Source organism: Meriones unguiculatus, chromosome 18, assembly GCF_030254825.1.
Source record: "Meriones unguiculatus strain TT.TT164.6M chromosome 18, Bangor_MerUng_6.1, whole genome shotgun sequence".
Classification (NCBI taxonomy): domain Eukaryota; kingdom Metazoa; phylum Chordata; class Mammalia; order Rodentia; family Muridae; genus Meriones; species Meriones unguiculatus.
In genome coordinates this window covers 74756032-74766253 of record NC_083365.1, presented here as the reverse complement: position 1 = coordinate 74766253, position 10222 = coordinate 74756032, and the positions used below count along the sequence as shown (strand labels likewise).

The window sequence follows — 10222 nt, the reverse complement described above, 5'->3', positions numbered from 1 at the left end:
CCTGTAGGGCACGTTCTTAATGAGTGATTGATGTAGGAGGGCCCATACCTTTGTGGGTGGTGCCATCCCTGGTCTGTTGGTCCTGGGTTCTGTAAGAAGGCAGGCTGAGCAAGCCAGTAAGCAGCACCCTCCCTGGCCTCTGAATCAGCTCCTGCCCTGACTTCTTTGAGTGATGGACTACAGTGTGGAAGCAGAAGCCAAACAAACCCTTTCTTCCCCGGCTTGTTTTGGCCATAGTGTTTCATCACAGCAATAGAAACCCTAACTAGGACACCTGCTTAAAGTCAAATTCCAGATAAACCAAAATACGTGTGTAGTGTAAATATATCCCAGATATTGGATGGATATTCTGTGGAATATTTGGGGACACAGTTTATCTGAACATTTAGGACATTTCTGTTTATTGGATGCTGGGTGTAGTTGGTAGTAGTTGGGTGTCTGATATTTTTGTTTGCTAAGTCTGAGAACTCTGCATGTGGCTGAGACAAAATCAAAGAGGGGTACATTATTGCTAAATTATGCTTCCTCCCCACAAGAAAGCACTTGAAAGTCCTAATTCCCCAGCATGGACTCCTTATTTGGAATTTGGGTTATAACAGATGTAATTATTTTGGGTTAGGTGACATTGCAGTTGGAGACACCAAACCCAATATGGCTGGTGTGGTGATTAAAATCAAGTATCAACTTGAGAGGGTCTAGAATAACCTTGAAAACCTCTGAACATGTCTGTGAGGAAATTTCTAGTTGGGATTAATTGAGGTGGGATGGCCCATCTTTATTGTGGTTGGCACCATTCTTTAGGCTGGACTCCAACACTGAAAAGAAATAAAATAGAGAAAGCAAGCCGAACACCATAATGGAAGTTTTGGTTTCTTTGTAAACTCAGTTATGCTATGTAAATATGTTTTTGTTTTAATCCCAAGTGTGGGATTTTAGTTGGGCTTTAGTTTGTTCACAGCTGTTAATTGTCTGGTGCGGGGCGTGGCTTTTGCCAGCTGGTGCAGCGTGAAAAGGGGTGTGGGCTAGAGCTCTGAGGATATAAATATGAGAGCCAAACAAGAGAAAGCATGCCATGGCCTGTGTGGTGTTGGTGTGTAGCAATTTGCAGAGACCAGAGGATGGACAGTGTGGCAGGTTGGAGCAAACAGATGGAGAGAAACACTTTGGGGTACAGTGGCTTGGAGGAGACCACTGGTGAGTTTGCTGTTGACGGAGATTGGTATAGCTCCAGCGAAACCCACTGACCCTAAACCCAAGAAGTAAAGGGGTCTGCGTCCCCTCTCCGCACTAATCTCTCTCCTACCTAAGGTTGGGGGGGTTGGTGGAAAGGAGCTAGGACTGAACACCCCAAATAGAATTATAAAAACGAACACTACAGGGCGCCAGCCTTCAACTCCCTCTGCTTCCTGACTGTGGATGCCATTTGACCTGCTGTTTCCTGTTCCTGTTGCCATGACACCCCACCATGATGGACAGTCCCCTCAAACTCTAAGCCCTTCCTTCTTGGTTGCTTCTGTCAGGTGTTTGGTCGCAGCGGCTCGAACAGTGTCAACTGTAACTGGTCACCCTGACAGGAAAAGACAGAGTGGGAACACAGGAGAAAGGCCACATGACAACACAGGGACACAGCCAAAGAATGGCACGGTCACTGCACACACCTAGTGCTGGCAGGAGGCCCAAGAAAGGCTTTCCTTCGCTAGCATCTTGGTTTCCAGTTCTGAACCCTCAGAACGAAGACTACATTTTTCTGATGATGTTAAACCCACCATGCTGTGTCCTAGGAAGCAGACAAAATTGTCAGGTTCAGGTGGTATTTGGGGGCGGGCAGGGAGGCCAGAGAGGTAACAGGAGCCTCAGACACCCCACAGAGGGCCTGGTCTGTCACCGAGGACTTGGCTCACACTCTGAGGTGCAGAGTCTTGCACAGGTCCCTCCAGGGTAACACCCAGGGAAGGAAGCAGAGTGGCTGCTCTAGGAGCTACAGGAAGACGTCCCTGCGGGATGTGGGTGAGGTCGGTGGGCTTGCAGACAGGTGCCCAGACCTTGAAAAGCCTTTTGTTTACTTAAAATGTAGGGATGCGATTCCCCCTGTGGGCCACTGAAGGCCAATGAAAAACTTTAAAGAATCAGTACTCATCCTACTTGAGATGCTAATGAGTGTAGGAACGCGGACAGATGTGAAATTCCAAGTGATGAGAGGTGAAAGACAATGAGTCACTCCTCACACCAGCCTTCCCGCCACAGGGAAGGAAGCACACCTGTGTCACACCAGCCTTCCCGCCACAGGGAAGGAAGCACACCTGTGTCACACCAGCCTTCCCACCATACTCCTGTCACGAGGCCGCACACCTGTGTCACACCAGCCTTCCCACCATACTCCTGTCACGAGGCCGCACACCTGTGTGCTGAGGGAGAGGAATTCAGTGGCTAGCAGCCAATCCTCTAGCTCTCAGATCTCAGCCTTCAGACGAAACGCAGGGGTCTGGGAAACGGCCTGTTTGATCAAGTGTTTGATGTGCAACCATGAGGACCTAACGCAGAGCTCCAGCACCGCATGAGAAAGCAAGTGTGGGTGAGTTTGTGATCCCGTTACCGAAGAGGTAAAAATAGGCAGATCTCTGGAGGCCCTGGCTATTGAGCCAAGCCAGATCAATGAACTCCAGGTCAGCAGATCTGTCTCGAAAAACAAAGTGAGAGGTGATAGGATGGCTCGGTACATGGAGGTGTTTGACACCAATCCTAACAACTTTGGTTCAGTGCCTGAAACCCGCATGCAGAGTAAGGGAACTCAGTTCTGTAAGCTGTCTTCCGACCTTCTCACATATCCCGACAGGTCTGTGTGCATGTGGGCACACACTAAACAAACAAGCCAACAACGCGTACACATGCTCATGCACACACGTATACATACTTATACACACAAAGACACGCAAGAAACACGGGGACCATCCCAAATGCAGAATCCTAGGAGTCTTGCTTAAGGGGAGGTGGGCCCCAGTGAGGTGCTTACCGTGTTGGTGCCAAGTGACAAGCTGCAGAGGAAGCCTGATACATGACGGGAGGATGAGAGTCTGCGCCATGCTTGGTTAGGGTGGGACGGGTAGGGAAAGCCTCACTGATGGTGTCTGATTTGCTGAAATGTCATGAAAATTGGAACATCCATTCCTGGGAAAATAGATACACAATTTCCAGTGGATTCTCAAAGAGATCCCGAATCAAATTAGTATGAAGTAAATATAAGTGCATAGAAATGAGCCAAGTTTAAGTCTGTTAGTGAGGGTGAGGGGGTGGAGGCTGGAAAGTCTCAGCTGTCATTCCTCAGGAGCTACCTTTGTTGGGGCTGTTTGTTTTTTCATTAGTTCTTTTAAAATTTACTGCAATATGTTTTGATAATGTTTATCTCCCTTTTCCTACCCACCCAACTTGGTGTCCTCTTTTTTATTTTCCTTTTTGTTGGTTTGTTTTGTTTTGTGAGATAGGGTTTCTCTCTGTGTAGCCTTGGCTATCCTGAAACTCACTGTGTAGACTAGGCTGGCCTCAAACTCATGAAGTTCTGCCTGCCTCTGCCTCCCAAATACTGGGTTTAAAGTCATGCAGCACCATTGCCTGGCCTATTTTTCCTTTTTTAAATGCACCAATTTCAGTTTATGCTGCCCAAACATTCTTGGAGGGAAGCCTTCCACTGGACAGTGTTTCCTTTAAACGCTCTTAAAGGAAACTGACTTTCTCCCAGCAATCATCAATTGCCAGTATCTCTGTATCCAGGAGTGGAGCTTCTGCCCACCTCACCTCTCTACACTGGGATTCTGTCTGGCGTGAGTTTGCGCAGGCCTTGTGCATTCTGTCACAATCACTGTGAGCTCATGTATGTAACTGCCCTTCTCTGTCCAGGAAGACAGTTTCCTGGTAGCCATCCACCACCTCTGGCTCTTACAATCTTCCTGCTCCCTCTTTCATAGTGATTCCTGAGCCTTTGAATGCTATACCATTTAGTGCTAAGCATGCTGAAGTCTCTTATTCCCTGTACCTTGACCCAGTTGTGGGTCCTTGAATTTTATCACTACCTACTGCAAATAGAAGCTTCTCTGATGAAGGTTAGGAGATGCAGTAATCTGTAAGTAGAGCAATGAGTCAGTAGGAGCTGGTCCACTGCCACGTCCATTCAGCGTAAGAACAGCCGTAGGTTGTCCTGTACAGTGTGCTATCTAGTATGGGTTTCATCTTGTGTGATGGGCCTTAAGTGCAGTCAGAAAGTGGTTGGTTACTGTCGTGATGTTCAAGCCACTATTGGCACCAGTGGGCATGTCCTGCCAAGCCAACCATTACTGTGCCCTCAGCGTTCATAGGTGGGTAATGTTGCCAATTATTTTCTACCCAGTGCTTTGTGCAGCACCTCACTGCACTATGAAAATTAGCTGGAACAGATGCTTCCCAAAGAGTGCCAGCTCAATTTTTCCATGTTTTATGACTCAAGTATGTAGCGTCTTCAGCAATAGAAACTTACTGCCAAGTTCTAGAGGTAATCTATAGCATTGGCAATGGCCTATAATGTTGAGGGGTTTATGGGGCAATTCTAAAAGAGGTAACTGTAATGGAAGTTTTGGTTATATTATGTAAATACGTTTTTGTTGTAATCCCAAGTGTGGGATGCAGCAACCCACAGCCAATAACAGCTTTGTGAGAGGCACATGACCTTTGTCAGCTCATAAACAGCCTCGTGAGAAAGCAAGTGATCCTTGTCAACTGGAAACTGCCTCCTGCAAGGGCCATGGTCTTTGCAAGCTGAAAAACAACCTGATGCAGACTCTGAGAAAGTACACATAGGAGTTGAGAGAGAGAGAGAGAGAGAGAGAGAGAGAATGCTTCACCTCGCTTCAAGGCCCTCCTAGAGAGAAATACTTCAGAGAACATTTATAATTCATTGTGTGCTGAGACATGGTTTCTCTCCCAGCAGGGAACTCAACAAATATGCTAAGCTAAGTAACCAGTGAGTTGCAGGGATTTCCTTGTCTTCATCTCCCTATGGTTGGGATTACAAGCATGTGTCACCATCTGCGCTTTTTCACATGGGCTCTAGAGATAAAACTCGGGTTCTCACACTGGCAAAGTAAACATCTTACTGACTAAACCATCTCCCCAGCCCTAGAATCCAGCTGTGTTTTGAGCAGCCAGAATGCTTTGACAAAAACTGAGGTTCTCAACATTGGCTCCCTGTTAGAATTTACCTGGAAACCTTCAAAATTTCTGACTCCTCAGGCTCAACTCACTCTGGTTGTGGCCTTAGAACTGGGATAGTCCAGTTGTGCAGACAGCTGAGAGAGGCAGGTCTGGAGTTTCGGACGAGCCTCCTTGACTGTCATTCACCTACCAGGCTTTGACCTCTAGCTCAGCATGACGCCGTCACAGCATCATGAGGTGTGGAGAGTCCATAACTGAATGTTTCAAAATTCTTAACACAGAACCATTTTAACAAAAAAGTTATATGTATACATATATATCCTCTTGTTATATTATGAACACAATATGAATATTAGATGTTGTTTTATATATGATGTATATTATCTATTATAGACATAATTTCTTGAGAGAGGGTCTCATATAGCTCAGGTTGGCCTTCAACTAGCTGAAGGTGACCTTGGCCTTCGGCTCTTCCTGCCTCTACCTCCCCAGTATTGGGATTGCGGGTATGAACCAGCACTCCTGTTTTATATATCGCTGGGAATGGAACCCAGGACTTCATGCATACAAGGCAAGCATTCTACTGACTAAACTACACATCTGGACCCTTAGCCATAGTATCTAAAGTGTAATATGTGTGCATGCAAATATAAGACAGGCAAAGGTAAAGTTGCTGTTGACAGGACCAGGTGTTGGGGCCACCTGAGAGACGGCAGGCAGCCAGTGCAGAATGTCCCTTTCTGTCCACTCACCACTCCTTCCCTTTTATCAACTGGATTGTCCTTGAACCCTTGCAACAAACCATAAAACACCGAAAAGCACTTGTAGAGGAAGTTCTTCAAGAGCCTACCATGTTTGGGCATCATGCTAGACAGGACGGACTATATGAAGGGATTCTTCACTGTTTCGTGAATGTCATGGGGGGAAGGGGGTAATTAAGCAAAGTGTGATAAGAATCCATTAATGGAAGCTGCAGAGCTTCAGAAACATAGTGGGGCTCTGAGGAAAGGACTTCATCTTGAGTGGGGTGGGTGTGTCTGAAACTGTTAGGGAATACTCTTACATGATCTCTGAAGCTAATGCTGATTCCAGTCCAAGAATGGCTTTTCATAAGAGGCATAAAGAGATGGGGAATGTTAGAAACAGGAAAATGAATGAAATAGAGACAGATAAATGGAGGACAGGGCACTGAAGGTGTCGGGGAACAGAATCATCAAGGTTGCCACACTCTAAGCTAACTTAGGGAGTCAGGCAGAGTTGGGATCTTGGCTTTCCCAAAAGAATATAAAGAAAAGACCATAGGTCCCATTTAGCCTAAAGGGCAGGTCTAAGACCACCAAACTGGGGATTGGGTATAAAACCAATTTTCTTTGAAGTGAAAAGATGAAACTGGCCTTTGAGAAGTCAGATCTCCTGGGCTGGGTTTCAGCCCCCAAAGCTTGCTTTGCGGGACAGAAGAGGTCTGTCAAGTTCTGGGGCTAGCAGGGAGTTTCAGTGTCACTGGGCTCTGCCCTAAGCTGACCCTCCTTGAAAACATCTCAGCATGATGATGTAGAAGAGGAGAGGGAGACCACAGGAGACCTCGGGTGGACCATTGCAAGCCCACCCACCCACCCAGGAAAGCAGGCTGTGAGAATCCTTCATGAATACACAAACTCCAGCGATAGGAGCTATGGGAATGAACATCCACCTGAGGAAGTGTATGTGTGAGAGAGAGAGAGAAGGAGAGAGAGAGAGAGAGAGAGAGAGAGAGTGTTTGTCCTTCAGCATTCTGTGTACCAGATTGCAAATGCACAGGCAATTCTAGAAAGGGTCACTCCTACCCACCATCCACACCTCTGTGGTCTTTTATCTAGTCTCTTCAAATTTGTCTTGGGGGTCTGCGGAGATGGCTCTGATGGTAAAGACCGTGCCTTTCAGGCACAAGGACCTAAGTGTGACATCCAGAACTCACGGCTTTGTTTTGTTCTTGTATTGTGGGGCATGCACTGGTAAATTCTGCACTGGGGATGTGCAGACAGGGGCATCTCTGGTACCCACTGGCCCACCAGCCTAGCCAGCTTGGGGTGTTCCAGGCCAATAAGACACATTGTCCTAAAAACCAAGGCAGATAGCAACTGAGGAACTACACAGGCACGCTTGTGAACAAACGCGCGTGCACACGCGAGCATAACCGTGTGCACCTGCACTCACATGCTGCCTCTCCCTGACCTCCTTCCTCTCCTTTCCTCACGCCTTAATGGTCCTTGTCCTACCATATTCCAGCAAACCCCAGCCAGGCTTTAGGCCTTAATTTTCCCATTGGATAATTAGTCTCCTGGGAGCCCTGGGCAGCCGCAGGCTGGGAAGTTCTGGGTGGGCGGAGGAGCTGCACGCAGACCTGTGGAGCCGACAGGACGACTGACAGGAGCTGCAGCAGCAAGGCCTGCTCCTCTCGGCCAGCCAGCCGCCTGGAGGCGGGCCTGGGCTGCCCCATTTCTTAGCCACCTGTCTCCATTTCTACACCAGGGGATTTCTCAATGAGGGTACAGTCTGATAAGACCGGATCTAGTTCACAGGAGAGGAAACCGAGGCTAGGGGACTTCCTGATGCTCCAGCCCAAGCTTTGACCAGGGCCACGTAGGAGGATTCTCCTGCTGAACTTTTTGCCTGCACTGTCACGACTCTCCTGAGCAGCAGTGGTTTCGGGGAGACTCTAGCATGAAAGGCTACGTTTAAATAAACAGCATAAGAGAAAGCAAAGGGCAGGCTGGTGCCTCCACCGAGGGCAGAGTGGAGTCCCTCTGTCACCTCTTGGGTAGCCAGCACACCCAGAAGTCACAGCTTCAGCCAAAGCTGCCTGGTGACCTTGATGTTCACACCAAAGAGTTGGGGATCAAGGGCCTCAGAGGGTCAGGTGTCGTCCTGAGAAAACTGCAGCTGCAGCCTAAGGCTCTGCTGTGCACACCCAGGCAGCGGTGTGAGACACTGACACACTAGGGGGCTGAGGGAGGGGCCCTGTGACGGCCATCTTGATGGACAACTCCGTTAAGATTTAGAATAACAGTGGAAACAAATCCCTCGCCGTGTCTGTGTGGGGTGATCCAGACCAGGTTAACCAAGTGGGGAAATCTACCCCAAATGTAGATGGCAACATCCCGTGGGCTGGGGCCTGCGCCGAGTAGACAGGAGAAAATGAGCTGAGCTCAGCAGCCCTCTCTCCCTCCGCATCCTGGCTGTGGACGCATGTGCCCTGCTGCCCGCTGCGCCTGCTGCCCCTGCTCCTGCCCCCGGCTCCTGCCCCCGCGCCTGCTGCCCCCAGCTCCTGCCCCCGGCTCCTGCCCACTGCGCCTGCTGCCCCCGGCTCCTGCCCCCGGCTTCTGCCCCCATGGCTTCCCACGGTGGGGCTGCCCCATGATGTACCGTCAAGGTGTGAGTCAAGATCAACCCCTCCTCCCTTAAGCCGGTTTTGTTGGAGCAAGGAAACGGAACAGCTGCGTCTTAGATCATCCGTGTGTGCAGAGGGACAGTATGAATTGAAGGCAAGCTCCACTGACCTACACTGCGTTCTTGGATTTTGTGCCTGCGCACATGGGGTTGGTGTGCATCCCACAGGTGCACAGGTGAGGGTCAGAGGGTAACTCGTAGAAGTCTGTTATCTCTTTCCACCACGTAGGTCCTGAGTATTAGACTCAGGGGGTCAGGATTTGCACCACGGCACCTTTGCCTGCTGGACCATATCACCAGCCCTTCGCTGGGTCCCTAACTCAACCTCACAGCACCCACGGTGTGGGTCAGCATGCGGAGGCTGCACATCTTGCTCGTAGTGATGCACCCAAAATGCTAGAGCTGAGATGTATTCAGTCAGTCTAGCAATGCAGCCCATGACCCTGACTCTTTGTTTGTTTGTTTGTTTGTTTAAATTGGGCTAGTCATCAAAGCTTCCAACTTCCTGGGCTTCACAGAAGGGTCTCAAGGTAGTGACTAATTTCTTCTCCCGTCAAAAAGAGGGTTTCATCCTGAATGTGTGAAGAATGAAGTGCAGTTACCCTGGGTAACCTTTCAGAAAGAACTCCCTGAGAACAGGGCTAGATGGGACTTCTCTCTGAGGACAGCGCCTGGGTCAGACAGCACTTGCTGGCTCCTGGCTCAGCCATGCCCTCAGGCTGAGCCCCGAGGGCTGAGCTTCTGGGCGCCAGTTCCCCAGTCTGTGAGAGAGACGTGATCACTCAGCGTGGCCAGTGTGCAGCTGTGTGTTAGAAGCCTCCCTTTCCACATGCCTGGAACCTAGTAGGTACTCAGTAAATAATGGTTGCCTTTCTCGAAGCCCTGGGGCCGAGGATGGGAGCACGCGAGGGTTACTCTTAATTGCCAGCTTGATTGGATCTGGAATAAACTACAGGCATGTCTCTGGGCAGGCCTGTGAGAGCATTTCCAGGAAGGATCAACTGAGGGAGAAGGCCTTCCCCCGCCCCACCCCCTCTGTGGGGCAGACCTTCCAGCCAGATATATGAGGTCTGAGGGAAGACAGTGCTGTTTGCCTGCTAGCCTGCGCTTCTTGCTGGCGAGTGTCTACCCTCGTGCTGGTGCTGACATCCTCAGCTGCCTTCAGACGCCAGCTTCTTCAGCCTGCTGATGTGGACTGAATGAGATTCTTCAGGAACACTCCAAGCTTTCAAAACCAAGTTGGACCAGGAGAGCCATCCATCCTAGTGGGTTCTCCGCCTCTGAAGCTAGCAGATGGCCAGTGTGGACGACTCAGCCCCTACTGTGTAAGTCATTCTAATAAGGCTTTTTGATATATATTCATGCTATCAGCTCTGCTCCTCTAGTGGCCACTCAATAATGAAAGCTGGGATCAAGAAGACTTACAGTTCTTTTCTAAATGCAGTTTGAAGATAGAAGGCACTTTCAGTATTTCTAAAGTTATTTTCTGTGTCTAGCCCTCAGAACTCTGGATGCTTGGTCCTTTAGCATCTCAACGAGGGAAGATTCTAGGGAGTGTTCTGTGTTATACTTTTAGGTATTTTCTCATTGTGTGTGTGTGTGTTCGCACACACGCGCA

At 49.1% G+C, this 10222-nt stretch overlaps 1 long non-coding RNA gene across 2 annotated transcripts in view; it reads right to left on the bottom strand.

Annotated features, from left to right (window-relative positions):
* Nucleotides 1-10222, bottom strand: part of LOC110555412 (uncharacterized) — a 51149-nt gene that overhangs the window by 40128 nt on the left and 799 nt on the right. For both annotated transcript variants that reach the window (XR_002476825.2, XR_009587489.1), the window contains exon 2: nucleotides 3011-3165. This is a non-coding gene — a long non-coding RNA (uncharacterized LOC110555412). The remainder of the gene's footprint in view (nucleotides 1-3010; nucleotides 3166-10222) is intronic.